Source organism: Artemia franciscana, chromosome 15, assembly GCF_032884065.1.
Source record: "Artemia franciscana chromosome 15, ASM3288406v1, whole genome shotgun sequence".
Classification (NCBI taxonomy): Eukaryota; Metazoa; Arthropoda; class Branchiopoda; order Anostraca; family Artemiidae; genus Artemia; species Artemia franciscana.
The window spans coordinates 4,759,913-4,765,912 of NC_088877.1; the positions used below are offsets into that span (position 1 = coordinate 4,759,913).

The window sequence follows — 6,000 nt, forward strand, 5'->3', positions numbered from 1 at the left end:
GCGCAGATTGGTCCACCTGGAGGAGCAGAGTTGTTGTGCTCTCCACAATTACATATCTTGTGGCAAGAGCCATAAGTAAATTAAATAAGTAAGTTTTCTTTACTCATATTTGTCCTGCAGTATAATTTCTTATTACAACCGGCAAGCGCATTTTTTTTTCGTGGAGGGAAGCACTAAATCAGATTTCCCCAATCAAAAGATGATAAGAAACTTGGAATTTCATACCGCTATACATTCAATTTTAGAATTGATACTAGGACCTTTTGATGTATTTATAGGGAGAAAATAAACCATAAAAGGGTCATTTTAAGATTTTTCTTAACATTAGAATCAGAAATTAAGTTTAACAGCGTAATAAGCCATTTATTCGGAATACACAGGTAAATTGCACATACACATTTTGTGAGGGGACAATTTTGCTGGGGATTGTTTTAGTACAAGACCATCCAATCACCTTGTTGCAAGAAATGCCTACTTTCAACGCAAAACATTCTACCAGTGCACGTGGTATAGAAATAAGAAAATCAGAAATCATTTATTTATGATTGTTAAAAATGAATTGTTAAATCGATTAGTTCTGCAAGGGACTGTCACTAATTTGTTCTTCTTTCTGGTATTAACTACTGAGTTGGCAGCTTAGGGCAGAGTATGTCGGTGCTTGGGGTTAGCGGGGAGAAATTGCCCGAAACGCATTATCAACTGAAACCTGCAACCTTTAACAGTTCCAACCTTTAAAAACTCAAGAGCAGACTTATAATCTACAAAGTTTTCTCCAAGGATGAGTGTAACTGCTCTTTTTTTTAATCCTTCCACATCATCACTTAGATATTCAATATAATGAGTCTGAGGCCCCCGAACGGGACATGCATATTCTAATATGGGACGTATGCATGTCAGATATCCCGTTTTCAGGTGATTTACTGGGAAACCCAATCGGTGCATTTTTATCAAAGAGCGCAGTGCACAGTTGCCTTTCTAGACTAGCCCTTGAACATGATTACTAAAATGAGCAATCGGCGCTAAGTTTACTCACAGGACTGTAGCTGACGATACAAGCGGAAACCAGGGAGCTAATAAAGAAGATCTCTTTTCAGTAGATTAAATCTTACGATTTTGGTTTTGCTTTCGTTGATCTGCAACTATTTGTACTAAATTCTTCTTTGAATTCTGTTAAAAGATCAGGGCTGAATTTGGGCATTGCTCGGGTTGCATCAACTGTGAACTTAAGAAGTTCAGATAGATCGTCTACATGTATTTAAACTGGTCATCTATTTTGTTTATAACATAAGTAATTACCACAGGGAAAAGTAGAGCGGCCAATTTAGTGCCTTGAGGGGCTCCATATGTAATCTCTTCCCAGTCAGAGTCAAGATCTGCGGGAAAGAGGGCGTAAACTCGCTGGTACCAGGAACATAGGAAATCAATAACTAGCTGTAAATCAATAACTAGCTGTAAGATGTGTTTACGTGTGCCCATTCTTTTCAGATTCGTAGCAGCCACGAGATTCGTAATAAAATTAAATTCTTTCCTGTAGTCAACGAGTAACAAATCAACAAAAGTGTGTCCAGATTTGAGCCATTGCACGATCAGCTGATAAAGCCTGGCTAAATACAGTGTGGTGCCAGACCCTTTTAAACAACCATGTTGGTTGAATTGACTTCTTGTGCTGATATCAAAGTCCCATCCGTTTTCAGCATCCATAGCTCACTACTAACAGATTTTCCGGTCATCCCTTTGACTGCCGAATGCCACTGACGCAAATCACTATCAAGTAGGGTGGGGGGCAATTTTCTTAATAACACACTTCCTTTTAGCATGTCTACTGACACTGACAATGCGGTTCTGTAACTTTTTCGCAGCTTAAATGCACCCTTAACCATCTAGTTGGCATCTAAATTTGATCAATTACTTCAGGTCTCCCGTGATCTACGGCTTAACGGATTCAAAAACAGGCACTGCTCTTGTCGGTAAAAATTCATGGAACTTTTGAGCAGCAGGGAGTTGTGTTTCAACCTTAAGGTTCAAGTCAGTGATTGAGCATATTTCTTGAATAAGTAATTATCAATCCACTGACCAAAGGTACATATAGAGTGCCGGTTCAGTGGGATTAACTGTCACTTTGTTTCTTTTCGGCTTCGGCTTGTTGTTCTTTGCTTGTTACAGGATTAAAAAATGATCGGCAGTTTGCAATGGGCACATTGAGAGGGGAAGACAGTAAAGTTCACAGACATTGGTAAATGTCAGGTTTAAGGTACTGCCACTTTGATAGGTGGGAAAGTTCACCTCTTATATCAGATCAAGCGCATTGGATAGCCACTGTTTGCTGGTCTGGTTGAAGTTGCCTCCAACAATAAAAGCAGGAGCCGCATACGCACGTCTATACTTATCAAGGCAGGATTGTAAGTAAATCACAAGCTACTTTCTGTTTTTGGCAATTTCAGGATAATGGACAGATGCCACTATTAGGTACAAAAACTTCTTCAGCAGTTGGGAAGGCTTACATTCAGCCAAGACTAGTTAATGGTAAGAGTTACTGGGGGCACTTAGCAGTTAGGATGGGTGGTCGTTACGAAAATACAGTATAACACCATCGGCTCTGTGGCTTAGGCCCCTATCGCGTTGGGTGTTAAAAAAAACAAGTTTATCCTTTGATGTATCTGGTATCGTTTATTATACCCCAAAATTCAGTCACGATTGCTATTTGTACACTGGATTCTCGTAAGAAGACTTCTAGTTCGTCCATCTTTTTAGTCAAGGAGCGGGCGTCGGTTATGTAAACACAGGGAAGTTGCAATTTGGCAAACAGGATTCCGGTACATGAAACAGGAGGAATTTCACTGGAATCAGCAGAAACAGTCACAACAGCATAACACGGCTTAAGAGTCGGTGGGATTTCATAGTGCATCTGAGAGTTTATTTTTACAAGTGACCGTACTCTAACTTTCTGTTTTGTCTTTAATCTGGTCGACAAATCTGAAACATGAACTGGGATAAAATGCCACTTATTCCTTTTGCCTCCACGCTTGCCTCTGTGAGTTCGTCTGTAGGTGGTTTCCGGCAACATCACAACATGGGCCCAGAAAAAATCGGAACAGTTTATAAGAAGGGCTTTCTAAGGCGTTATTCTAGAAAACCTAAAAATTATTCTTATTCACTGTTCTAACAACTCATTAATTTATTGTTCAAATTATTCTAGAAATTAAAATGCCAGAAAATTGCTATACTTGGGAATAGAAAACGTAGTTTCCTCTTCCATCAGCATAAACATATTTTTTGACGTTCAATGTAGCTAAAATTATCCCCTTGTCCCCTTAACACATCCGAGTTGTTGGAACCACTGCTTGCAGCAATTCTTTAGAAGCCTATATTTTAAATTTTATGTTAATATGAGCCGAAATTCCCTCTTTTCTAGGTTTAAGCTATTGTTTGAAAGGTGATTTTGTAAGCAAGTACCGTCTTGTTGCACCAACTATTTTAGAAATGAGATACCCTTTTTTGACAAAAGAGGGACTAGCCAAATTAGACCGAGTGAAAGTTAAGTGTATGGGAGTTAATATCTTGGGTAGAAGTTAGCAGTTCACCTTATCTCCAACATAAAAAGCTCAAAATCATCCTGAAACTGGAGAAAACTAATAAAACAGGTGAATATCTCCTAAAATATACATTAATTTCATACAGATAGAAAATCGAGATAACCAGAATAAAACTAAGGTTTCAATTTTTCTCAGCATGAGAAAATACTTTAACCTCCCATTTAGCTAAATACGCCTATATTCAAAAACATATCCCTTTAAATCCAAGTCTCAATACAATATCTGTTGTTAATAGGATTGCACTTTCCCTTTGAAAAGTAAATACAGATAATTTAGAAATAATCTTGTCATGCTAGAAACTATTGCTGGCTAATAAAGCCACGCTCAAATCAGCCCTAAAAAATAGTGAACATTCATTTAATAGCGAGGGAAGAACAAGGGAAAACTTTATCCTTCCTAATGATCCCCAAGAGAAAGCGGCTTTGATGTTCTTTTATAATAATAGAGCTTAAGACTTAGGATTTAAGGATCATAACTTTTGAGCGTGAGTAAATTCAGGAATGGAACAATAGGAAATGCAAGAAATGACGGAAAAAAGTACTTCTTACACAAGAATAATGCAAAAATAGACCTAGCGCCGTGCAAAACGAAGAATTTAAACTAATCGTTGTACAAAACTTGCTATTGGACACATCTTAGTAAAATTATAGTCGGCAAAAGAATAATTGGCAAGTGTGTGCAACCAATTGTCTTAAAGGAGGGGGAAGCTATAAAGTTTCCGGGGTGTAAAGTCTAATAGCTTTTTTTTTTTTAATGGGAAACGTCATGCATTTTGTTAATCTCTAAGAAAAATGTGTCATCTGTAAATTATAATCCTATGTAAATGTAAATTTCAGTCTAATGGTCTATACCCTCCCACTACAACAAATAGCCTCGATACTTTTCTATTTTTGATTATCCTTTCTATTTCGTAATTTCTTATTTATTTTTCTATTTTTAGTTAAATTTATGACATCCCAAAAAATGGTTTTCAAAGAAAATCCAAAATAGTTCTCTTTGATAAATCTCAAATGTTTTGGAGACAGGGTCGTATCCAGTGGGATAGTGGATTACCAGGTCTGATACCCCCTGCTAAAATTTTATTTCAACTCGTACAAAAGTACTGTCTCCATGGTCGACTGTTAGACTAAGTCCATGGGAAGATTTTTTTTTTATCCTTCACCCTCTGAATAAAATCCTGGATACGACCCTTCTTGGTTATTAGTTATTTTCTACCATTCTTTCCCCTATTAATCATCTTCTTCTTCTGTTTTCTTTTATTGCTATCTTGTTGTGTTTCTGCGAAGGTACTATCATCTGCTTCTAGACGTCTCTACAAGATCAAATTTTACAAGTTCTTCTTGTGAAGAACCTTTTTCTTCTTTTTCTTTTCTCTTGAAGAACTTTTTTCTTTTTCTTTTTTTTCTTGAAGAACTTTTTTCTTGTTTTTTTCTCGTGTCGTCAATATACAGAAATTTTTCTTCTTTCTAACAACAGAACTAAATATACGCTATGTATATTTTCGAATTATTTTCACTTTCAAGTTAAAAGAAAAATGCAAAATAAAAATACTTGCAATTTCCGAATTTTCTTCTTTTCCAGGACCAATTGAAACCGAAAAAGGTCAGCTCAATTAAAGACATAGGATTTTGGATTCTTGCAGGATTTCTTGTAGTTCTGGCTTGCGTTCTTCTCATTGTGATTCTTACAATAAAATAAAGACGTTATGAGTAAACTGTATGAATGAAAAATGGAAGAAAAGGTGTTTAAATATTCGAGTGCTAAGATGTTTGTTATTGGTATGTTTTAGTGTTTGAAACAAAAAACTTAAATTATTGTCATAATATTGAATAAATGTTGGTTAACAAAGTTATGAGTAGAGTTTTTAACGGTTATGCCACGATCGCTTTTATTTACTGTTCAAAAACTAATTTATTTTTCGTTAAGAGGTTTTTAGTCATTTCATTTTTCCATCTTTGCTTTTTATTTCCAAAAGTTCACCGAAATTAGCAACACAATCAGTATTTCACTATTAACATCTCTTAAAGTATAATTTTAATAGAAATTGAACATTTAGTAACAGCTTTGCTCTGCTCTCTGACAACAGAAAAATGTATAAAATTCTGTATTTTATTGCTATTTTAATAAAGTACCTTGAGCCTTGAGCTTATGTAATGGCAAATAATAATGACATATAATAATAATAATAATAATAATAATAATAATTTATTCCAGAAAAACCCGTGGGCCATAGGAAAATTACATAACAAAAAACAAACAACAAATTAACTAAATTAAATTAATACTATTTAAAGAAAACGCTCCCGATGTGCCGCTGCAATCCTTACAAATCTTGCTATCCTTTTAATACTCAGGTAATTTATTTCTTTCATTCTATCTACCATCCATATCTCATTCAATTTTTCTT

The 6,000-nt window shown here is 35.6% G+C and overlaps 1 protein-coding gene across 2 annotated transcripts in view; it reads left to right on the forward strand.

The window, feature by feature from the left end:
* The window catches only part of LOC136036729 (uncharacterized), a 132,054-nt gene extending 126,612 nt beyond the window's left edge, over positions 1–5,442 (forward strand). For both annotated transcript variants that reach the window (XR_010619777.1, XR_010619778.1), the window contains one exon: positions 5,175–5,442. The gene's annotated coding sequence lies outside the window, so the exon portion shown is untranslated. The remainder of the gene's footprint in view (positions 1–5,174) is intronic.
* Positions 5,443–6,000: the final 558 nt, after the last annotated feature.